Raw genomic sequence first — 13,052 nt, forward strand, 5'->3', positions numbered from 1 at the left:
GGTGAAAAAAAGGGCAAATGAGAGTTGGGGTGAGAGACTATCAGTAAATTTTAGGGAGAATAAAAAGATGTTCTGGAAGGAGGTAAATAGGGTGCTTAAGACAAGGGAGCAAATGGGAACTTCAGTGAAGTGCGTAAATGGGGAGGTGATAACAAGTGGCGGTGATGTGAGAAGGAGATGGAATGAGTATTTTGAAGGTTTGTTGAATGTGTCTGATGACAGAGTGGCAGATATAGGGTGTTTTGGTCGAGGTGGTGTGCAAAGTGAGAGGGTTAGGGAAAATGATTTGGTAAAGAGAGAAGAGGTAGTAAAAGCTTTGCGGAAGATGAAAGCCGGCAAGGCAGCAGGTTTGGATGGTATTGCAGTGGAATTTATTAAAAAAGGGGGTGACTGTATTGTTGACTGGTTGGTAAGGTTATTTAATGTATGTATGACTCATGGTGAGGTGCCTGAGGATTGGCGGAATGCGTGCATAGTGCCATTGTACAAAGGCAAAGGGGATAAGAGTGAGTGCTCAAATTACAGAGGTATAAGTTTGTTGAGTATTCCTGGTAAATTATATGGGAGGGTATTGATTGAGAGGGTGAAGGCATGTACAGAGCATCAGATTGGGGAAGAGCAGTGCGGTTTCAGAAGTGGTAGAGGATGTGTGGATCAGGTGTTTGCTTTGAAGAATGTATGTGAGAAATACTTAGAAAAGCAAATGGATTTGTATGTAGCATTTATGGATCTGGAGAAGGCATATGATAGAGTTGATAGAGATGCTCTGTTGAAGGTATTAAGAATATATGGTGTTGGAGGCAAGTTGTTAGAAGCAGTGAAAAGTTTTTATCGAGGATGTAAGGCATGTATACGTGTAGGAAGAGAGGAAAGTGATTGGTTCTCAGTGAATGTAGGTTTGCGGCAGGGGTGTGTGATGTCTCCATGGTTGTTTAATTTGTTTATAGATGGGGTTGTAAGGGAGGTAAATGCAAGAGTCCTGGAAAGAGGGGCAAGTATGAAGTCTGTTGGGGATGAGAGAGCTTGGGAAGTGAGTCAGTTGTTGTTCGCTGATGATACAGCGCTGGTGGCTGATTCATGTGAGAAACTGCAGAAGCTGGTGACTGAGTTTGGTAAAGTGTGTGGAAGAAAGTTGAGAGTAAATGTGAATAAGATCAAGGTTATTAGGTACAGTAGGGGTGAGGGTCAAGTCAATTGGGAGGTGAGTTTGAATGGAGAAAAACTGGAGGAAGTGAAGTGTTTTAGATATTTGGGAGTGGATCTGTCAGCGGATGGAACCATGGAAGCGGAAGTGGATCATAGGGTGGGGGAGGGGGCGAAAATTTTGGGAGCCTTGAAAAATGTGTGGAAGTCGAGAACATTATCTCGGAAAGCAAAAATGGGTATGTTTGAGGGAATAGTGGTTCCAACAATGTTGTATGGTTGCGAGGCGTGGGCTATGGATAGAGATGTGCGCAGGAGGATGGATGTGCTGGAAATGAGATGTTTGAGGACAATGTGTGGTGTGAGGTGGTTTGATCGAGTAAGTAACGTAAGGGTAAGAGAGATGTGTGGAAATAAAAAAGAGCGTGGTTGAGAGAGCAGAAGAGGGTGTTTTGAAATGGTTTGGGCACATGGAGAGAATGAGTGAGGAGAGATTGACCAAGAGGATATATGTGTCGGAGGTGGTGGGAACGAGGAGAAGAGGGAGACCAAATTGGAGGTGGAAAGATGGAGTGAAAAAGATTTTGTGTGATCGGGGCCTGAACATGCAGGAGGGTGAAAGGAGGGCAAGGAATAGAGTGAATTGGAGTCATGTGGTATACAGGGGTTGACGTGCTGTCAGTGGATTGAATCAAGGCATGTGAAGCGTCTGGGGTAAACCATGGAAAGCTGTGTAGGTATGTATATTTGCGTGTGTGGACGTGTGTATGTACATGTGTATGGGGGGGGGGGGGTTGGGCCATTTCTTTCGTCTGTTTCCTTGCGCTACCTCGCAAACGCGGGAGACAGCGACAAAGTATAAAAAAAAAAAAAAAAAAAAAAAGTTTGTTGAGTATTGCTGGGAAATTATGTGGGAGGGTATTGATTGAGAGGGTGAAGGCATGTACAGAGCATCAGATTGGGGAAGAGCAGTGCGGTTTCAGAAGTGGTAGAGGATGTGTGGATCAGGTGTTTGCTTTGAAGAATGTATGTGAGAAATACTTAGAAAAGCAAATGGATTTGTATGTAGCATTTATGGATCTGGAGAAGGCATATGATAAGAGTTGATAGAGATGCTCTGTGGAAGGTATTAAGAATATATGGTGTGGGGGGCAAATTGTTAGAAGCACTGAAAAGTTTTTATCGAGGATGTAAGGCATATGTACGTGTAGGAAGAGAGGAAAGTGATTGGTTCTCAGTGAATGTAGGTTTGCGGCGGGGGTGTGTGATGTCTCCATGGTTGTTTAATTTGTTTATGGATGGGGTTGTTAGGGAGGTGAATGCAAGAGTTTTGGAAAGAGGGGCAAGTATGCAGTCTGTTGTGGATGAGAGAGCTTGGGAAGTGAGTCAGTTGTTGTTCGCTGATGATACAGCGCTGGTGGCAGATTCATGTGTGAAACTGCAGAAGCTGGTGACTGAGTTTGGTAAAGTGTGTGAAAGAAGAAAGTTAAGAGTAAATGTGAATAAGAGCAAGGTTAATAGGTACAGTAGAGTTGAGGGCCAAGCCAATTGGGAGGTAAGTTTGAATGGAGAAAAACTGGAGGAAGTAAAGTGTTTTAGATATCTGGGAGTGGATCTGGCAGTGGATGGAACCATGGAAGCGGAAGTGAATCATAGGGTGGGGGAGGGGGCGAAAATTCTGGGAGCATTGAAGAATGTTTGGAAGTCGAGAACATTATCTCTGAAAGTAAAAATGGGTATGTTTGAAGGAATAGTGGTTCCAACAATGTTGTATGGTTGCAAGGCGTGGGCTATGGATAGAGTTGTGCGCAGGAGGGTGGATGTGCTGGAAATGAGATGTTTGAGGACAATATGTGGTGTGAGGTGGTTTGATCGAGTAAGTAATGTAAGGGTAAGAGAGATGTGTGGAAATAAAAAGAATAAAAAGAGTGTGGTTGAGAGAGCAGAAGAGGGTGTTTTGAAATGGTTTGGTCACTTGGAGAGAATGAGTGAGGAAAGATTGACCAAGAGGATATATGTGTCAGAGGTGGAGGGAACAAGGAGTAGTGGGAGACCAAATTGGAGGTGGAAAGATGGAGTGAAAAAGATTTTGAGTGATCGGGGCCTGAACATGCAGGAGGGTGAAAGGCGTGCAAGGAATAGAGTGAATTGGAACGATGTGGTATACCGGGGTCGATGTGCTGTCAATGGATTGAACCAGGGCATGTGAAGCGTCTGGGGTAAACCATGGAAAGTTCTGTGGGGCCTGAATGTGGAAAGGGAGCTGTGGTTTTGGTGCATTATTACATGACAGCTAGAGACTGAGTGTGAACGAATGGGGCCTTTGTTGTCTTTTCCTAGCGCTACCTCGCACACATGAGGGGGGAGGGGGTTGTTATTCCATGTGTGGCGAGGTGGAGATGGGAATAAATAAAGGCAGACAGTATGAATTATGTACATGTGTATATATGTATATGTCTGTGTGTGTATATATATGTGTACATTGAGATGTATAGGTATGTATATTTGCGTGTGTGGACGTGTATGTATATACATGTGTATGTGGGTTGGTTGGGCCATTCTTTCGTCTGTTTCCTTGCGCTACCTCGCTAACGCGGGAGACAGCGACAAAGGAAAATAAAAAAATAAACATCAGTAAAGGGCAATTGATGAGAACATTATCTCTTTTTAAGTATTTTCAAGATGCTGGTTTTTCTTAAACTAAGTAATCAATCTAGGAGAGAGTCTCATAGATATATGGTAATTGAATTAAGCACAAAATAGGAAAAATATAGAATGGTTCAAATTTGTCCACTTAGAATATTAGGATCTTCCTCAGGTCGTGCCCCAATATAAATTTATTTAAGTAGGACTAAAATTGATACTAAGGATCAAAATAGATATTTTCTTAATGGGTAAAATGCTAGTTTTTGGAATTTTGAACAGTGTGTTTTAGGAAAAATTACAATGATAGGAACTAGTAAAACCAAAGCGATGACTCCCCCTGCTTTGTCAGGCATAGATCGTAAAATGGCTTAGGCAAATAGGAAATGTAATTCAGGGTGAATGTGGGCTGGTGTGGATATTGGATATGCTGGAATAAAATTTTCTGGATCGCCTAGAAGATAGGGGTGTAATAGAGTAATTATTACTAAAAGTGTTAATAAAACACCCAATCCAACTAAGTCTTTGAAAGAAAAATAAGGATGAAATGGAGCTTCTTGTTGACTTGAGATGCCTAGCAGGTTTCCTGATCATCTTTGATGTAAGAAAACAATGTGAATACCAGACAGAGCTATAAGTTTGAATGGTAATACGAATTGAAGGGTAAAAAATCGTGTTATAGTGGCATTTCTTACAGAGAATCCTCCTCAAATCCATTGCCATAAATAAATCATTGCCAATGTTGGGAATTGCAGAAAATACATTTGTAATTACGGTAGCTCCTCAAAAAGTCATTTGACCTCAAGGAAGGACATATCCTAAGAAAGCTGTTGCTATTGTTGCAAATAGAATAAACACTCTGATTATTCATACTTCGACGAACAAGAAAGATCCATAATAAATACCTCGCCCAGTATGTATATAATTACAAATTTAGAAAAAGGATGCTCTGTTAGCATGTATTGTATGATGTAGTCATCCATAGTTTATGTCATAACAAATGTGAGCTACATTAGAAAAAGCTAAGTTGATATCTGCTGTGTAGTGTATAGCTAAAAGGATTCCTGTAAGAATTTGAACAGATAGACATAATCCTAAAAGAGAGGAGAAGTTTCAAAATGTTGAAAGTTTCTTGGAATAGGTATATCTACTATGGCTCCATTTATAATTTTAAACAAAGGATGCATTTTTCGGTTCGATGTTGTCATTTATTTTGGTAGACATAAGGCTCCTAGGATTACTGATGTAACTTCAACTACTACAGTAAGTGTAAAAAGTGAATATAGAATTAGGGCAATAGTTATGGAAAGTTTTGTGGGGCCTGGGGAGCTGTGGTTTTGGTGCATTACACATGACAGTTAGAGACTGAGTGTGAACAAATGTGGCTTTTGTTGTCTTTTCCTAGTGCTACCTCGCACACATGTGGGGGGAGGGGGTTGTTATATCATGTGTGGCAGGGTGGCAACAGGAATGAACAAAGGCAGCAAGTATGAATTATGTACATGTGTATATATGTGTATGTCGTAGATTCGGATGAGAAACTGCAGAGGTTGGTGACTGAGTTTAGTAAAGTGTTTTAAAGAAGAAAACTGAGAGTAAATGTGAATAAGAGCAAGATTATTAGGTTCAGTAGGGTTGAGGGACAAGTAAATAGAGGTAAGCTTGGATGGAGAAAAACTGGAGGAAGTGAAGTGTTTTAGATATCTGGGAGTGGATTTAGCAGTGTATGGAACCATGGAAGTGGAAGTGAGTTACAGGGTGGGGGAGGGGGCTAGGGTTCTGCGAGCATTCAAGAATGTGTGGAAGGCGAAAACATTATCTTAGAGAGCGAAAATGGTTATGTTTGAAGGAATAGTGGTTCCAACAATGTTATAAGGTTGTGAGGCATGGGCTATATAGATAGGGCTGTGCTGAGGAGAGATGTGTGGTAATAAAAAGAGTGCGGTTGAGAGAGCAGAAGAGGGTGTATTGAAATGGTTTGGTCATATGGGGAGAATGAGTGAGGAAAGATTGGCAAAGAGGATATATGTGTCAGAAGTGGAGGAAATGAAGAGAAGTGGGAAACCAAATTGGAGGTGGAAGGATGGAGTAAAAAAGATTTTGAGCAATCGGGGCCTGAATATACAGGAGGGTGAAAGGCGTGCAAGTAATAGAGTGAATTAGAACATTGTAGTATACTGGGGTCTACATGCTGTCAATGGATTTAACCAGGGCATGTGAAGTGTCTGGGGTAAACCATGGAAAGTTTTGTGGAGCCTGGATTTGGAAAGGGAGCTGTGGTTTTGGTGCATTATACATGACAGCTAGAGACTGAGTGTGGATGAATGTGGCCATTGTTGTCTTTTACTAGCACTACCTCACACACATGTGGGGGGAGGGGGGTGCCATTTCATGTATGGCGGGGTAGCTTCGGGAAGGGTTGAAGGCAGCATGTATGAATATCTACTTTTGTATATATATGTATATGTCTGTGTATGTTTATGTTGAAATGAATAGGTGTATATACGGACATGTGTGGGCATTTAGGTATATACATGTGTATATGGTTGGGTTGAGCTATTCTTTCATCTGTTTCCTTGCACTATCTCACTAACACGGGTGACAGTGACAAATTATAATAGGAAAGTAAGAAACATACTACTTCTGTTTATCTATTTAGCTTCAGGAGCTTCAAACATATCTTTTAAAACATCCTTCTTTTATGTTGGACTAATTACTTTCCTTTCATTAATCCTATCAGGGACTTTTGTCTTAACAGATACTCTATTTTCATCCCAGCCAATCTCCATACAACACTTTTCAATTACTGAAAAATGCTTCAGATTATTTATCTGAATTAACACTTCTCATTTACAATTTTCCAGTTATGAAAATAACTATTTATTTATTAATTTATTTATTATACTTTGTTGCTGTCTCCCTTGTTTGCGAGGCAGTGAAAGGAAACAGATGAAAGAATGGCCCACTCCACCCACATTCACATGTATATACATATACGTCCACACACGCACATACACATACCTATACATCTCAACCTATACATATATATACACACACAGACATATACATATATACACATGTACATAATTCATTCTGTCTTCCCATATTCATTCCTGTTGCCACCCTGCCACAAATGAAATAACAACCCCCTCCCCCAGCATGTGCACAAGGTAGCGCTAGGAAAAGACAACAAAGGCCACATTCGTTCACATTCAGTCTTTAGCTTTCAGTTATAATGCACCAAAACCGCAGCTCCTTTTCCACATCCAGGCCCCACAAGACTTTCCATGGTTTACCCCAGACACTTCACATGCCCTAGTTCAATCCATTGACAGCACGTCGACCCCAGTATACCACATCGTTCCAATTCAGTCTATTCCTTGCACGCCTTTCACCCTCCTGCATCTTCAGGCCCTGATCACTCCAAATCTTCTTCACTACATCTTTTCACCTCCAATTTGGTCTCCCACTTCTCCTCGTTCCCTCCACCTCTGACACATATATCCTCTTTGTCAATCTTTCCTTACTCATTCATTCCATGTGACCAAACCATTTCAAAACACCCTCTATTGCTCTCTCAACCACTCTTTTTATTACCACACATCTCTCTTACCCTTTCATTACTTACTCGATCAAACCACCTCACACCACATTTTGTCCTCAAACATCTCATTTCCAGCACATTCACCCTACTCCGCAAAACTCTATCTATAGCCCACGCCTCACAACCATATAACATTGTTGGAACCACTATTCTTTCAGACATACCCATTTTTGCTTTCCAAGATAATGTTCTCGACTTCCACACATTTTTCAGCGCTCCCAGAACTTTTGCCCCCTACCCCACCCTATGATTCACTTCCAATTCCATAGATCCATCCGCTGCCAAACCCACCCCCAGATATCTAAAACCCTTCACTTCCTCCAGTTTTTCTCTGTTCAAATTTACCTCCCAACTGACTTCTCCCTCAACCCTACTGTACCTAATAACCTTGCTCTTATTCACATTTACTCTCAGCTTTCTTCTTTCACACACTTTACCAAACTCAGTTAGTAGCTTCTGCAGTTTCTCACCCAAATCAGCCACCAGTGCTGTATCATCAGCGAACAACAACTGACTCACTTCCCAAGCTCTCTCATGCACAACAGACTGCATACTTGCCCCTCTTTCCAAAACTCTTGCATTCACCTCCCTAACTACTCCATCCATAAACATATTAAACAACCACGGAGACATCACGCACCCTTTTCGCAAACCAACATTCACTGAGAACCAATCACTTTCCTCTCTTCCTACACATACACCTGCCTTACATCCTCAATAAAAACTTTTCACTGCTGACAGCAACATGCCTCCCACACCAAATGCTCTTAATATCTTCCACAAGCATCTCTATCAACTCTATCATATGCCTTCTCCAGATCCATAAATGCTATATACAAATCCATTTGTTTTTCTAAGTATTTCTCTCATACATTCTTCAAAGCAAACACCTGATCCACACATCTTCTACCACTTCTGAAAGCACACTGCTTTTCCCTAATCTGATGCTATGTACATGCCTTCACCCTCTCAGTCAATATCCTCCCATATATTTTCCCAGGAATTCTCAACAAACTTATACCTCTGTAATTTGAACACAACTTTATCCCCTTTGCCTTTGTACAATGGCACTATGCATGCATTCTGCCAATCCTCAGGCACTTTACCATAAACCATATATGCATTGAATATCCTCACCAGCCAGTCAGCAGCAACACCTTCCAAACCCGTTGCCTTACCGGGTTTGATCTTCCACAAAGCTTTTACTACCTTTTCTCTGTTTACCAAGTCATTCTCCCCGAGCCTCTCACTTCGCACACCACCTTGACCATAACACCCTATATCTGCCACTCTGTCATCAAACACATTCAGCAAACCTTCAAAGTACTCACTCAATCTCCCTCTCACTTCACCACTGCTTGTTATTACCTCCCCATTTGCCCACTTCACTGATGTTCCCATTTGTTCTCTTGTCTTATGCACTTTATTTACCTCCTTCCAAAACATCTTTTTATTTATATTCATTTATTATACTTTGTTGCTGTCTCCCGCGTCAGCGAGGTAGCGCAAGGAAACAGATGAAAGAATGGCCCAACCCACCCACCCACACACACATGTATATACATACACATCCACACATGCACATATACATACCTATACATCTCAACCTATACATATATATACACACACACACATATACATATATACACATGTACATAATTCATACTGTCTGTACTTATTCAATCTCGTTGCCACCCCGCCACACATGAAATGACAACCCCCTCCTCTGCATGTGCACGAGGTAGCGCTGGGAAAAAACAACAAAGGCCACATTCGTTCACACTCAGTCTCTAGCTATCATGTATAATGCACCAAAACCACGGCTCCCTTTCCACATCCAGGCCCTACAAAACTTTCCATGGTTTACCCCAGACACTTCACATGCCCTGGTTGAATCCATTGACAGCACGTTGACCCTGGTATACCACATCGTTCCAATTTCCTCTATTCCTTGCACGCCTTTCACCCTCCTGCATGTTCAGGCCCTGATCACTCAGAATTTTCTTCACTTCATCTTTCCACCTCCAATTTGGTCTCCCACTTCTCCTTGTTCCCTCCACCTCTGACACATATATCCTTTTGATCTATCTTTCCTCACTCATTCTCTCCATGTGGCCAGACCATTTCAGAACACCCTCTTCTGCTCCCTCAACCACACACTTTTTATTACCACACCTCTCTTACCCTTTCATTACTTACTCGATCAAACCACCTCACACCACATATTGTCCTTAAACATCTCATTTCCAGCACATCCACCGTTCTCCACACAACTCTGTCTATAGCCCATGCCTTGCAACCATATAACACTGTTGGAACCACTATTCCTTCAAACATAGCCATTTTTTGCTTTCCAAGATAACGTCCTCGACTTCAACACATTTTTCAATGTTCCCAGAACTTTCGCCCCATCCCCCACCGTATGATTCACTTCCGCTTCCATGGTTTCATCTGCTGCCAAATCCACTCCAGGATATCTAATACACTCCACTTCCACCAGTTTTTCTCCATTCAAGCTTACCTCCCAATTGACTTACCCCTCAACCCTACTGTACCTAACAATCTTGCTCTTTTTCACATTTACTCTCAGCTTTCTTCTTTCACACACTTTACCAAACTCAGTCACCAGCTTCTGCAGTTTCTCACCCGAATCAGCCACCAGCACTGTATCATCAGTGAACAACTGACTGACTTCCCAAGATCTCTCATCGACAACAGACTGCATCCTTGCCCCTCTCTCCAAAACTCTTGCATTCACCTCCATAACAACCCCATCCATAAACAAATTAATCACCATGGAGACATCACGCACCCCTTCCGCAAACTAACATTCACTGAGAACCAATCACTTTCCTCTCTTCCTACGCATTCACATGCCTTACATCCTAAATAAAAACTTTTCACTGCTTCAAACAACTTGCCTCCCACACCATATATTCTTAATTCCTTCCACAAAGCATCTTTATCAACTCTTATCATATGCCTTCTTCAGATCCATAAATGCTACATACAAATCCATTTGCCTTTCTAAGTATTTCTCACATACATTCTTCAAAGCAAACACCTGATCCACACATTCTCTACCACTTCTGAAACCACACTGCTCTTCCCCTATCTGATACTCTGTACATGCCTTCACCCTCTCATTCAATACCCTCCCATACTATTTCCCAGGAATACTCAACAAACTTATTCCTCTGTAATTCGAGCACTCACTTTTATCCCCTTTGCCTTTTTGCAATGGCATTATGCAAGCATTCCACCAATCCTCAGGCACCTTACCATGAGTCATATATACATTGAATAGCCTTACCAACCAGTCAATAATACAGTCACCCCCTTTTTTAATAGATTCCACTGCAATTCCATCCACACCCACTGCCTTGCTGGCTTTCATCTTCCAGAAAGGTTTTACTACCTCTTCTATGTTTACCAAATCATTCTCCCTAAACCTCTCACTTTGCACACCACTTCGACCAAAACACCCTATATCTGCTGCTCTATCATCTAACACATTCAACAAACCTTCAAAATACTCACTCCATCTCCTTCTCACATCTTTTTATTCTACCAAAAATTTAATGACTCTCTCTCACCCCAACTCTCATTTGCCTTCTTTTTCACCTCTTGCACCTTTCTCTTGACCTCTTGCCTCTTTCTTTTATACATCTCCCAGTCACTTGCACTATTTCCCTGCAGAAATCACCCAAATACCTCTCTCTTCTCTTTCACTAACAAAACTAATATTTACTTATTTATTTATTTATTATGCTTTGTCACTGTCTCCAGCGTTAGCAAGGCAGCGCAAGAAAATAGACGGAAGAATGGCCCAACCCACCCACATACACATATATATACACACACAGACATATACATATGTACTTATTATTTTATTATATTTTTATTTCACTTTGTCGCTGTCTCCCGCGTTAGCACAAGGAAACAGATGAAAGAATGGCCCAACCCATTCACAGACACGTATATACAGGCACATCCACACTCACCAATATACATACCTATATATCTCAACGTATGCATATATATGCACACACAGACATAAATGTATATACACATGTACATAATTCATACTGTCTGCCTTTATTCATTCCCATTGCCACCCTGCCACACATATAATAACAACCCCCTTTCCCCCGCATATGCGTGAAGTAGTGCTAGGAAAAGATGACAAAGGCCACACTTGTTCACACTCAGTCTCTAGCTGTCACGTATAATGCACTGAAACCACAGCTCCCTTTCGCTGTCTCCTGCGTTTGCGAGGTAGCGCAAGGAAACAGACGAAAGAAATGGCCCAACCCTCCCCATACACATGTACATACACACGTCCACACACGCAAATATACATACCTACACAGCTTTCCATGGTTTACCCCGGACGCTTCACATGCCTTGATTCAATCCACTGACAGCACGTCAACCCCTGTATACCACATCGCTCCAATTCACTCTATTCCTTGCCCTCCTTTCACCCTCCTGCATGTTCAGGCCACGATCACTCAAAATCTCTTTCACGCCATCTTTCCACCTCCAGTTTGGTCTCCCACTTCTCCTTGTTCCCTCCACCTCTGACACATATATCCTCTTGCTCAATCTTTCCTCACTCATTCTCTCCATGTGACCAAACCATTTCAAAACACCCTCTTCTGCTCTCTCAACCACACTCTTTATATTACCACATCTCTCTTATCCTATCATTACTTACTAGATCAAACCACCTGACACCACATATTATCCTCAAACATCTCATTTCCAGCACCCTCCTCTGCACAACTCTATCTATAGCCCATGCCTCGCAACCATATAACATTGTTGGAACCACTATTCCTTTAAAGATACCCATTTTTGCTTTCCAAGATAATGTTCTCGACTTCCACACATCCTTCAACACTCCCAGAACTTTCGCCCCTTCCCCCACCCTATAATTCACTTCCGCTTCCATGGTTCCATCCACTGCCAGATCCACTCCCAGATATCTAAAACACTTCACTTCCTCCAGTTTTTCTGCATTCAAACTTACCTCCCAATTGACTTGACCCTCAACCCTACTGTACCTAATAACCCTGCTGTTATTCACATTTACTCTCAGCTTTCTTCTTTCACACATTTTATCAAAATCAGTCACCAGCTTCTGCAGTTTCTCACCCGAATCAGCCACCAATGCTGTATCATCAGCGAACAACAACTGACTCACTTCCCACACCCTCTAATCCACAACAGACTGCATACTTGCCCATTTCCAAAACTCTTGCATTCACCTCTGTAACAACCCCATCCATAAACAAATTGAACAGCCATGGAGACATCACACACCCCTACCACAAACCAACATTCACTGAGAACCAATCACTTTTCTCTCTTCCTACATGTACACATGCTTACATCCTTGATAAAAACTTTTCACTACTTCTAACAACTTGCCTCCCACACCATATATTCTTAATACCTTCCACAGAGCATCTCTATCAACTGTCATATGCCTTCTCCAGATCCATAAATGCTACATACGAATCTATTTCTAAGTATTTCTCTCATACATTCTTCAAAGCCTCTTCACAAACGGAACTACCTTGGCCCACCAGTGATGCTACTACGTTTGTGAATCAAGAACCATTGCAACACCAACCTCGCCAGGTGGTAGAGTTTC

General features: G+C 41.8%; 1 pseudogene; it reads right to left on the minus strand.

Annotated features, from left to right (window-relative positions):
• Positions 1-2,830: 2,830 nt before the first annotated feature.
• LOC139765310 (cytochrome b-like) lies at positions 2,831-5,156 on the minus strand (annotated as a pseudogene).
• Between the last annotated feature and the right edge of the window lie 7,896 nt (positions 5,157-13,052).

This window comes from Panulirus ornatus, chromosome 54, assembly GCF_036320965.1.
Source record: "Panulirus ornatus isolate Po-2019 chromosome 54, ASM3632096v1, whole genome shotgun sequence".
Lineage (NCBI taxonomy): Eukaryota > Metazoa > Arthropoda > Malacostraca > Decapoda > Palinuridae > Panulirus > Panulirus ornatus.